Below are 13,588 nucleotides of genomic sequence, written 5' to 3' on the forward strand. Positions count from 1 at the left end.
ATCTTTATTCCTGTCCTGCCCCTAGATTCTTCAGAACCTTTTGGGTTTTTTTTAGATTCCGTATATATGTGTTAGCATACAGTATTTGTTTTTCTCTTTCTGACTTACTTCACTCTGTGTGACAGACGCTAGGTCCATCTTACAAAGTGTTCTTTTTCTTAGTAAGTATAATTTGGTGCTTTAGTAATTATATGAGAAGAAAGGTATTTGTCTTTAAGTATAAGGGAACTGTGTAAGTAAAAAAGAATGTTACAGTATTAATGTTGTCTCCTCGGATTTACTGAAATTCATTTAAAAAATTGAGTTAGTACATTTTACTTATTTACAGAGTTCCAATGTTTAAGAATATAAATAATCACCTAGATTCTCTCAGTTGACATAGTTACTTTTAGGAGGTAAAGTATTTTGGGAAATACGTTTGCAGAACATTTAGCCCATCACAACAGTGAGTTAGATAATACAAACTTTTAATTTTTATATTTGTATGAAATAAAAATGCATTTGCCTAGATAGCCTCATCCACCAGAGGGCAGACAACAGAAGCAAGAAGAACTACAGTCCTGCAGACTGTGGAACAAAAACCACATTCACAGAAAGATAGACAAGATAAAAAGGCAGAGGGCTATGTACCAGATGAAGGAACAAGATAAAACCCCAGAAAAACAACTAAATGAAGTGGAGATAGGCAACCTTCCAGAAAAAGAATTCAGAATAATGATAGTGAAGATGATCCAGGACCTCGGAAAAAGAATGGAGGCAAAGATTGAGAAGGTGCAAAAAATGTTTAACAGAGACCTACAAGAATTAAAGAACAAACAAACAGAGATGAACAATACAATAACTGAAATGAAAAATACCCTAGAAGGAATCAATAGCAGAATAACTGAGGCAGAAGAACGGATAAGTGACCTGGAAGACAGAATGGTGGAATTCACTGCTGCAGAACAGAATAAAGAAAAAAGAATGAAAAGAAATGAAGACAGCCTAAGAGACCTCTGGGACAACATTGAACGCAACAACATTCACATTATAGGGGTCCCAGAAGGAAAAGAGAGAGAGAAAGGACCAGAGAAAATATTTGAAGAGATTATAGTCGAAAACTTCCCTAACATGGGAAAGGAAATAGCCACCCAAGTCCAGGAAGCACAGCGAGTCCCATACAGGATAAACCCAAGGAAAAACATGCCGAGACACATAGTAATCAAATTGGCAAAAATTAAAGACAAAGAAAAATTATTGAAAGCAGCAAGGGAAAAACGACAAATAACATACACGGGAACTCCCATAAGGTTAACAGCTGATTTCTCAGCAGAAACTCTACAAGCCAGAAGGGAGTGGCATGATCTACTTAAAGTGATGAAAGGGAAGAACCTACAACCAAGATTACTCTACCCGGCAAGGATCTCATTCAGATTCGATGGAGAAATCAAAAGCTTTACAGACAAGCAAAAGCTAAGAGAATTCAACACCACCAAACCAGCTCTACCACAAATGCTAAAGGAACTTCTCTAAGTGGGAGACACAAGAGAAGAAAAGGACCTACAAAAACAAACCCAAAACAATTAAGAAAATGGTCATAGGAATATACATATCGATAATTACCTTAAACGTGAATGGATTAAATGCTCCAACCAAAAGACACAGGCTTGCTGAATGGATACAAAAACAAGACCCATATATATGCTGTCTACAAGAGACCCACTTCAGACCTAGGGACACATACAGACTGAAAGTGAGAGGATGGAAAAAGATATTCCATGCAAGTGGAAATCAAATGAAAGCTGGAGTAGCAATACTCATATCAGATAAAATAGACTTTAAAATAAAGAATGTTACAAGACACAAGGAAGGACACTACATAATGATCAAGGGATCAATCCAAGAAGAAGATATAACAATTATAAATATATATGCACCCAACATAAGAGCACCTCAATACATAAAGCAACTGCTAACAGCTATAAAAGAGGAAATTGACAGTAACACAATAATAGTGGGGGACTTTAACACGTCACTTACACCAATGGACATATCATCCAAAATGAAAATTAATAAGGAAACACAAGCTTTAAATGATGCAATAGACCAGATAGATTTAATTGATATTTATAGGACATTCCATCCAAAAACAGCAGATTACACTTTCTACTCAAGTGCACACGGAACATTCTCCAAGATAGATCACTTCTTGGGTCACAAATCAAGCCTCAGTAAATTTAAGAAAATTGAAATCATATCAAGCATCTTTTCTGACCACAACGCTATGAGATTAGAAATCAATTACAGGGGAAAAAACGTAAAAACCACAAACACATGGAGGCTAAAGAACACGTTACTAAATAACCAAGAGATCACTGAAGAAATCAAAGAGGAAATCAAAAAATACCTACAGACAAATGACAATGAAAACACGACAATCCAAAACCTATGGGATGCAGCAAAAGCAGTTCTAAGAGGGAAGTTTACAGCAATAGAAGCCTACCTCAAGAAACAAGAAAAATCTCAAACAATCTGATCTTACACCTAAAGGAACTAGAGAAAGAAGAACAAACAAAACCCAAAGTCAGCAGAAGGAAAGAAATCATAAAGATCAGAGCAGAAATAAATGAAATAGAAACAAAGAAAACAATAGCAAAGATCAATAAAACTAAAAGCTGGTTCTTTGAGAAGATAAACAAAATTGATAAACCATTAGCCAGACTCATCAAGAAAAAGAAGGAGAGGGCTCAAATCAATAAAATCAGAAATGAAAAAGGAGAAGTTACAACAGACACCACAGAAATACAAAGCATCCTACAAGACTACTACAAGCAACTCTATGCCAATAAAATGGACAACCTGGAAGAAATGGACAAATTGTTAGAAAGGTATAACCTTCCAAGACTGAACCAGGAAGAAATGGAAAATATGAACAGCCCAATCACAAGTAATGAAATTGAAACTGTGATTAAAAATATTCCAACAAACAAAAGTCCAGGACCAGATGGCTTCAGAGGTGAATTCTATCAAACAGTTAGAGAAGAGTTAACACCTATCCTTCTCAAACTCTTCCAAAAAATTTCAGAGGAAGGAACACTCCCAAACTCATCCTATGAGGCCACCATCACCCTGATACCAAAACCAGACAAAGATACAACAAAAAAAGAAAATTACGGACCAATATCACTGATGAATATAGATGCAAAAATCCTCAACAGCATACTAGCAAACAGGATCCAACAATACATTAAAAGGATCATACACCATGATCAAGTGGGATTTATCCCAGGGATGCAAGGATTCTTCAATATACACAAATCAGTCAATGTGATACACCATATTAACAAATTGAAGAATAAAAACCATATGATCATCTCAATAGATGCAGAAAAAGCTTTCGACAAAATTCAACACCCATTTATGATAAAAGCTCTCCAGAAAGTGGGCATAGAGGGAACCTACCTCAACGTAATAAAGGCCATATACAACAAACCTACAGCAAACATCATTCTCAATGGTGGAAAACTGAAAGCATTTCCTCTAAGATCAGGAACGAGACAAGGTTGCCCACTCTCACCACTATTATTCAACATAGTTTTGAAAGTCCTAGCCACGGCAATCAGAGAAGAAAAAGAAATAAAAGGAATACAAATTGGAAAAGAAGAAGTAAAACTGTCACTGTTTGCAGATGACACGATACTATACATAGAGAATCCTAAAGATGCCACCAGAAAACTACTAGAGCTAATCAATGAATTTGGTAAAGTTGCAGGATACAAAATTAATGCACAGAAATCTCTTGCATTTCTATACACTAATGATGAAAAATCTGAAAGTGAAATTAAGGAAACACTCCCATTTACCATTGCCACAAAAAGAATAAAATACCTAGGAATAAACCTACCTAGAGAGACAAAAGACCTGTATGCCGAAAACTATAAGACACTGATGAAAGAAATTAAAGATGATACCAGCAGATGGAGAGATATACCATGTTCTTGGATTGGAAGAATCAATATTGTGAAAATGACTATACTACCCAAAGCAATCTACAGATTCAATGCAATCCCTATCAAATTACCAATGGCATTTTTCACAGAACTAGAACAAATCATCTTAAAATTTGTATGGAGACACAAAAGACCCCAAATAGCCAAAGCAGTCTTGACGGAAAAAAACAGAGCTGGAAGAATCAGACTCCCTGACTTCAGACTATTCTGCAAAGCTACAGTAATCAAGACAATATGGTACTGGCACAAAAACAGAAACATAGATCAATGGAACCAGATAGAAAGCCCAGAGATAAACCCACACACCTATGGTCAACTAATCTATGACAAAGGAGACAAGGATATACAATGGAGAAAAGACAGTCTCTTCAATAAGTGGTGCTGGGAAAACTGGACAGCTACATGTAAAAGAATGAAATTAGAACACTCCCTAACACCATACACAAAAATAAACTCAAAAAGGATTAGATACCTAAATGTCAGACTGGACACTATAAAACTCTTAGAGGAAAACATAGGAAGAACACTCTTTGACATAAATCACAGCAAGATCTTTTTTGATCCACCTCCTAGAGTAATGGAAATAAAAATAAAAATAAACAAATGGAACCTAATGAAACTTCAAAGCTTTTGCACAGCAAAGGAAACCATAAACAAGATGAGAAGACAACCCTCAGAATGGGAGAAAATATTTGCAAACGAATCAATGGACAAAGGATTAATCTCCAAAATATATAAACAGCTCATGCAGCTCAATATTAAAAAAACAACCCAATCCAAAAATGGGCAGAAGACCTAAATAGACATTTCTCTAAAGAAGACATACAGATGGCCAAGAAGCACATGAAAAGCTGCTCAACATCACTAATTATTAGAGAAATGCAAATCAAAACTACAATGAGGTATCACCTCACACCAGTCAGAATGGGCATCATCAGAAAATCTACAAACTACAAATGCTGGAGAGGGTGTGGAGAAAAGGGAACCCTCTTGCACTGTTGGTGGGAATGTAAATTGATACAGCCACTATGGAGAACAGTATGGAGGTTCCTGAAAAAACTAAAAATAGAATTACCATATGACCTAGCAATCTCACTCCTGGGCATATACCCAGAGAAAACCATAATTCAAAAAGACACATGCACCCGAATGTTCATTGCAGCACTATTTACAATAGCCAGGTCATGGAAGCAACATAATGCCCATCGACAGACGAATGGATAAAGAAGATGTGGTACATATATACAATGGAATATTACTCAGCCATAAAAAGGAATGAAATTGGGTCATTTGTTGAGACATGGATGGATCTAGAGACTGTCATACAGAGTGAAGTAAGTCAGAAAGAGAAAAACAGATATCGTATATTAACGCATATATGTGGAACCTAGAAAAATGGTACAGATGAACCGGTTTGCAGGGCAGAAATTGAGACACAGATACAGAGAACAAACATATGGACACCAAGGGGGGAAAGCTGCAGGGGGGTAGGGGTGGTGGTGTGATGAATTGGGTGACTGGGATTGACATGTATACACTGATGTGTATAAAATTGATGACTAATAAGAACCTGCTGTATAAAAAAGTAAAATAAAATTCAAAAATTAAAAAAAAATGCATTTGCCTTACATAGAGCCATGTTAGCACTTCATTTTGTTAAATAGAATGAAATTCCCAGTTGACCCAGTAATTGTTTGAGTATTTTAAAATGCACTTACTTGTCTTCTTGAAACAAGTAAAATTGTACTCTGATTCTAAAGGTGCAGAACAAATTGTTAATGCTTTGTTGAATGACAGTGCTATATCTAATTTTGTGCTAATCTGGATGCAGGAACTGTAATTGGCTGTGGGACAGTTCACTTTAGTTATCAATTCTCACTTTTATTTACCCAGCCCAGAAAGAATTAGAAAAGCATTATCACTGGTAAAATTGAACTAAAATTGAACATCATCATCATCATCATCAATCAAACTCTGCTTTTTGTAATTGGAGGCTGTTACTTATTTGTATGTTTCTAATTATAGATGGTCATACTGCTATTAACATTTCATATCTTAAAGGAGAGAAGGAAGAATAAAATCTACTTCCCTCTTCAAAATTAATGTTTATTTTAATAATAAACCAAGCATGGTAATACTATGTCTCATACTTTTGCAAGAGCATTAATTAATAAGTGGAGTGATTTTTTGGTAACGACCCCTATTCAGGGTAGATAGATCTCTGTCCATCATCTTCTTTCCAAATATGAATCACGATCTCCAATCTATTTGTTGCCATGATTTTGCCAAATTTTGTGCTTTTATATTATAAAATGTATACTGTCAGATACTTTTTAACTCATATTTGCCATTTCTTTTATGACACTGCATTAACATCTTCACAGAGGACTTGAATATGGACTTGAAGGTTTGTTCACACTATTAGTTTTGATCAGTAATCTGAGGTAGTACTAGTCTTTCCTAACTTCTGATGGATGAAATGCACATCATCCCCAACAAACATGACCATGTCCAGATCTGAACTCTTATTCTCACATGACTTTAACCCATAACCTAGCTATTTCCCTGTATAAGTTGAATCCTTAAAATCCTGCGGACTAAAATTGTCCAGTAAATAAGCCTAGTTTTCCTCTAAAATGGCCATAACCTAACTCTGCCTGTGAAAATATTTCGTAGGAATGTGTGCTGCTGCATCCCCGTACCTATCCTGTGGGATGTGGAAGCATCACTCAAGAGTGAGGTGTAATATATGTATGCCATCCAGTTTGAATTTTCTGAAATAGGGAAGCAGAAATTCTCTCTGGAACAATTTCTTTTACTGGTTCACTGTAGAAAAGAAACTTGTCACCATGCCAAAGACAAAACTGCTGCTGGGTTTAGTTTTGAATTTTATAAAGTGAATAAGTGAAAAATATATACACATTCATTTCAGACTCAAGTTATGAATAATTAAATGAATATATAATTGTATCCGGTTTTACCCTCAAGCTCAACCAGCAAAGACATCTTCAGCCCATGTAAAAAGGATACTTCATTTTTTTTTCAAAATTATGAGTGAGCTGCCAAACATCACTGAATTTATATGCTCATAAGCAAGAATAACAATCTGTCTATAAAATTATACAGTGGAGAGTGCAGCAGTGTTCAAGAATTTTGCTTAATGTACATTATATCTTCTGAAATTTGAATTTACACACGCATTTTCTTAGCATTGTCTCAGATGTCTTCTTCGTCATCACCTCTCATCTGACCTCTGGTCCAAGGTTGGGGTGGGGCTGGAATAGGGACAGCACCTCTTAAGTCCATCTTGACTGAGTGCTTTTGTTTTGATGTATGAAGTATGATGAAGTAACACACATACTAAAGTATATATTCCAATGAGTGTTATCCCTCTCAGAGTTGTTCTCTTAGGACTTATCCTAACGAGGCTGCCATCGTGTAGGACGTGTTTCAATTTCTTCTTTTGGAGGGTGATTATAAAGTGATAATTGATTGCTTTTCTATGTCGTCCATTATACTGGCTTGAATAAATCCTTAGTATTAAAAAAATCCCTTTTTACTTTTTAAAAAAATTTTTATTGAAATATAGTTGATTCACAGTGTTGTGTTAGTTTCAGGTGTGCAACGAAGTGATTCAGTTTTTTATACATATATATCATTTTTTACATTATAGGTTATTACAAGATGTTGAGTATAATTTCCTGTGCTATACAGTAGGTCCTTGTTGGTTATCTATTTTACATATAGTAGTGTGTATATTTTAATCCCAAACTCCTAATTTATCCTTCCCCCCCCTCCCCTTTGGTAACCATAAGTTCGTTTTCTATGTCTGTGAGTTTGTTTCTGTTTTATAAATAAGTTCATTTGCATCATTTTTTTAGATTCCACATATAAGTGATATCATATGATATTTATTTGTCTTTTCCTGTCTGGCTTACTTCACTTAGTATGATAATCCATGTTGCTGCAAATGGCACTATTTCATTCTTTTTAATGGCTAGGTAATATTCCACTGTATATATGTACCACATATTCTTTATCCATTCCTCTGTCGATGGACATTTAGGTTGCTTCCACGTCTTGGCTATTGTAAATAGTGCTGCTATGAACATGGGGGTGCATGTATCTTTTCAAATTATGTTCTTCTTCTGATATATAGCCAGACGTAGGATTGCAGGATCATATGGTAGCTCTAGTTTTAGGAAAAAATCCCTTTTTAAAAAATTTACTTATTTATTTATGGCCACACCCTGCGGCATGCGGAACTTCCCTGACCAGGGATCAAACCTGTGCCCCCTGCATTGGAAGGGTGGAGTCTTAACTACTGGACCACCAGGGAAGTCCAAAAAGTCCCTTTTTAATCTGGCCTTTAACTACTTATTATTGTTACTAGCCATTCATACCTGCTTATCTCACTGCTTGTGCTCTAGTCATGATGAACAGTGGGCACTTCCTAGAAGACTCCATGCATTTGCATATGCCATTCCCTCTACTTGGAAGATCCTCCTTTTATTCTTAAGCTCGATATCATTTCTTTCAGAAAGTCTTCCTTTCCTGACGCTACCTCCCACTCCCCCCCCCCCCAATCTGTTTAGCTGCACCTTGGAAGTACCAACATCACTTCAAGCCACCAAATTGTTTACGGTCTTCATTTGCCCCTCTCCCTGACTAGTCTATGAGTTTCTTGAAGACAAACATTGTGTCTTTTTCACCTGTACCCTCAGGGCCCAACCCTCAGGACTCACAATATTGTCCAATAAAGGTTTGGCCAATGATGGTTTGTGAATGGATACAAAGGTTTGTCAAAATGTTTCTGAATGCATACTTGAACGAAGTGGGTAACCTTAGATCAGGGGTCCCCAACCCCTGGGCCGCAGACCGGTACCGGTCCATGGCCTCTTACGAACCGGGCCACACAGCAGGAGGTGAGTAGCAGGCGAGCAAGCGAAGCTTCATCTGCCGCTTCCCACCGCTCCCCATTGCTCGCATTACCGCCTGAACTATCCCCGCCCCACCCCGGTCTGTGGAAAAATTGTCTTCGACAAAACCAGTCCCTGGTGCCAAAAAGGTTGGGGACCATTGCCTTAGATGATAACTTTGAAGGTAAACATTCACTTGATTGAGTCCTAGTCAAGTTAAAAAAAATTACTGGATTATTTAATAAATGATGTTAGGTGGAATATTTTGTCAGTAAACCAAAAATCAGATTCCCTACCTCATATCATAAGCATATGTACAAAATTCCAATTGGATTTAATGTTCGTATTTTTTAAAAAGATGAACTCTAAACAACTATGACTAACTTGTATAATTTTAGGGTGAGGAGGGCCTGTTTAAACATAGCACCAAAACCAAAAACCACAAAGGAAAAGATTGATGGTGGCTCTGAGCTAATGTATCACTTTCCAAATGTATCACTTTCTGCTTAGGGTTTGGAAGACACACTTTTTTCCTTTGTGGACTTAAAAAAACCTTACAGTGTTAAAGTTGCTAGTAGAGTTTATTCCGTGTCTTCCTGAAGACTATAGCCTGGGAGACAGCCTTTCAGATAGCTCTGAGAAACTGCTCCAAAGACTTAAAGGGGGAGGTCAGTATACATGTGACTTTGGCAAAGGGGGTATGTGCAACCAAGCACACATCTTGGGAGAAGTTTGCTGCTAATCACGAGGAACACACATCTTAAAGGTTTTAGTGCTTTTCTAAGTATGGGCAGATGCAACAATCCAGGTTCATAAAAAATTTCTCCTGAAAATATCTAATTATCTAAAGGCCTGTTCTGTAGTGTTTTAGCACAGAGTGCCTCATTCCTGATCTCTGCCCTGAACTCCTTTCAGAGTCTGTTAAAAGTCAGCAACTGCAATGGCTAATGACTCAATCCTTGTAGGACCACATGTCTAGCAACATTCTTTAGTTGGCACCTCTGAACTATTTTCCAATTTTTAAGAGTCTAAATATCTGCCTATTCAAGGAGCCACACAGGAAAAACAAGTGATTGTAACAATACACTAAAGGTTGTCCAAAATTTTGGAAACACAGGGAAAATAGTGTCTATTATTCTCCTTTCAGATTAATAATTGGACCCATTGCTTCAAGGTATTTCACCTAAAAGTTGAAGGAAAATACATTGAGCGTATTATTTGAAAATATAACTAGTATATTGTTTGAAAGTAAGTTAGTCCTATGTTTCTGACCTTTTGGATACTCCATGCAGTGTTGTCTTTAACAGTGCACAGAGTATCCAAAATTGAGCAACCTAAATGTTCAATAAGGAATTATTAGCTCATAAATTATCCATAATAAAAATTATGGTGTTGAAATATACGTATTGACCTGAAAAGGAATTCAGGATATATTTTTTTTAAATATTTATTTGTTTATTTATTTTTTGGCTGCATTGGGTCTTTGTTGCGGCATGCAGGGTCTTTTGTTGCGGTGCAGGGCTTCTCTCTAGTTGTGGAGCACAGGCTCAGTAGTTGCAGCGTGTGGGCTTAGTTGCCCCGCGGCATGTGGGATCTTAGTTCCCTGACCAGGGATCAAACTGGTGTCCCCTGCGTTGCAAGCTGGATTCTTTTTTTTTTTTTTTTTTTTTAATTTATTTTTGGCTCTGTTGGGTCTTCATTGCTGCACGCGGGCTTTCTCTAGTTGCGGCGAGCGGGGGCTACTCTTCGTTGCTGCGCACGGGCTTCTTATTGCACTGGCTTCTCTTTGTTGTGGAGCACGGGCTCTAGGCACGCGAGTTTCAGTAGTTGTGGCACACGGGCTCAGTAGCTGTGGCTCGTGGGCTCTAGAGCACACGCTCAGTAGTTGTGGCACACGGGCTTAGTTGCTCCGTGGCATGTGGGATCTTCCCAGACCAGGGCTTGAACCTGTGTCCCCTGCATTGACAGGCGGATTCTTAACCACTGGACCACCAGGGAAGTCCCCAGGATATATTTTTAAATGAAAAGAAAATATGAGATTTAAACTGTTAGGTAAATTATTTTATTTTTATAAAATATATGCTATTTTTATAGTTATATGTATACAAAAATCTGAAAGGATGTACATAAATGTGATAATAGTGACTACCCTTCTTGCCTTATCTGAGTTTCTAATGTTTCAGCAATAAGAATAGATAATTCATGAGATGGGGATAAAAAGTCAAATAGTAGAATGGCTTAGTCAAAACCAAAGGAAATACTGACCAAACTTATTTAAACAATAAAGTTAGTGAAATGAAAAAGAAACTAAAGATTGCAAAACCACATAACTGTGTATGATTTCAAATGATTTTCTGCCACCCTGTGGAGAATACTACTCATTGCAGGACATGGAACTATGAAAAATCTAACTGAAGATGAAATTGTTGTCTAGGGGCATGGCCCAAGAAGTTGTTTAAAGCTCTGTTTATTAGGGCTTCCCTGGTGGCACAGTGGTTAAGAATCTGCTTGCCAGTGCAGGGCACATGGGTTCAAGCCCTGGTCCAGGAAGATCCTATGTGCCACGGAGCAGCTAAGCCCATGCGCCACTACTAAACCTGCACTCTAGAGCCCGCGAGCCACAACTACTGAGCCCGCATGCTACAACTACTGAAGCCCGCACGCCTAGAGCCCTGCTCCGAAACAAGAGAAGCCACCGCAATGAGAAGCCCGCGCACCTCAGTGAAGAGTAGCCCCCACTCGCCGCAACTAGAGAAAGCCCGCGCACAACGAAGACCCAATGCAGCCAAAGATAAATAAATAAAATAAATAAATTTATTTTAAAAATCCTCTGTTTATTAGTTGATCAGTTTTGTTTGTTCACTCTGCCAGCTACTTAACAAAATTGATAGGAGGAAAATAATAATACCTAACACATATATAATTCCAATATGCCATGCACTGTTCTAATATACATAGGACTTTATCTCACAAAGATCCTATGAAGTAGGTATTACTTTTTCCCCATTTTATAGATGAGACACAGAGAGTTTAACCCCCTGCCAGCAGTAAATGTTGCCAAAGCAATGTAAACCCGGGAGCTGCATTTTGAGTCAATGACTTAAAATTTTGAGTTTTTCAGTTCCCTCAAACCCCACCATTCCATAATGCCTTAACAAAGAGTTGACTGCTGGGCCTTTCCAGGGATTTAGTGTTTGGGATTTAAGAGGGATAGTTACATTCTCCAAACTAATCTTAGTTCCTTGAAGCTGTAGAGCAGTGTTGCTACTCAAAATATGGCCCGTCGACCTGAGCCCTTCAGAGAACTGTTTGTTACTGGTCCACGGCGAGACAGGTAGTACAGAAACTGAGAATAAGTGTTTAGGAAGCTTTACGGCGATTTTGCAGGTAATTTTATGGCTGTTGATTCTAATGATGAAATGTTTCTAATATTTTTATCTTACCAAAGCATGGTTCACAACTAATTGGAAATTTTTAAAAATAATAAGTTGATCGTTCTCTACATATACTTTTGTAAGCAGATAGGGTAGTGGGTCCCTGGAGAAAAAGAACTAGATCCAGCTTTTTTGACATAAGAGAAGCCATTTTAGGCCTAAGCCATTTTGTGATCCAAGCCTGGCCACAATGCTTGCCATTGAACAGGTGTCAGTAATAAGGATCTTAAAGGAACAAAAGAACAAATGATTGTTATCCGGCAAGAGAAGAAACAATAGCAAAGATAATAAATCAGTTGTGAAGACTCCCAGCTCCGTTTCAATGGTGAAGATTAGCCTGAAGCACTCAACCACCAGATCAACTGGAACCTAAGAGGTGATGATGTTGACCTTTTCTCAGCCTCAAGTGACTTCAACCAACTAAAGCTTGGACTCCGTCAACCTTTACCCCGATTCTATGCCGCAGTCTCCTCTGCTCAAGCCCCTTCATGAATGTGCATGAACCCTTAGCTTAAAACTTCCCCAGGTTCTCTGCTTGGCAGACACTGCTTTGGGAAAGATTCCCCAGCTTCCTCCTTACTTGGTGCCAGTAATAAATCCTTCCTTCTCCTGATCTTTACCTTGGTTGTCTTTTGGCTCAACTCCCTCTAAGAGGTGAACCCAATTTTCTGGTAACAATTTGAGAAGCACTGTTATAAAGCTGTTCACCCGGGACAATTTTACCAAACTCTAAGGATTCTTCTGAGGTTAACTTCCCCAGTGAGACATCAGATATTTTTCCTCCTCTTTTTTTTTTTTTTTTATAATTTTTATTTTTTTTAATTTTTATTTATTATTTATGGCTGTGTTGGGTCTTCGTTTCTGTGCGAGGGCTTTCTCCAGTTGCGGCGAGCGGGGGCCACTCTTCATCGCGGTGCGCGGGCCTCTCACTATCGCGGCCTCTCTTGTTGCGGAGCACAGGCTCCAGACGCGCAGGCTCAGTAGTTGTGGCTCACGGGCCCAGTTGCTCCGCGGCATGTGGGATCCTCCCAGACCAGGGCTCGAACCCGTGACCCCTGCATTGGCAGGCAGACTCCCAACCACTGCGCCACCAGGGAAGCCCTTTCCTCCTCTTTTTGCATCCATTTTATTATATAGCACTATCATAAAGATCAGTAAAGCGAACATAAAGAATATAAAAATGGCTCCTGGAGACTCGAGGGCGGCGATCCTGCGCCGGGCGAGGAAGCGCCTGTAGCCTCTCTCA

Source organism: Balaenoptera ricei, chromosome 2 (assembly GCF_028023285.1).
Source record: "Balaenoptera ricei isolate mBalRic1 chromosome 2, mBalRic1.hap2, whole genome shotgun sequence".
Taxonomy (NCBI): Eukaryota; Metazoa; Chordata; class Mammalia; order Artiodactyla; family Balaenopteridae; genus Balaenoptera; species Balaenoptera ricei.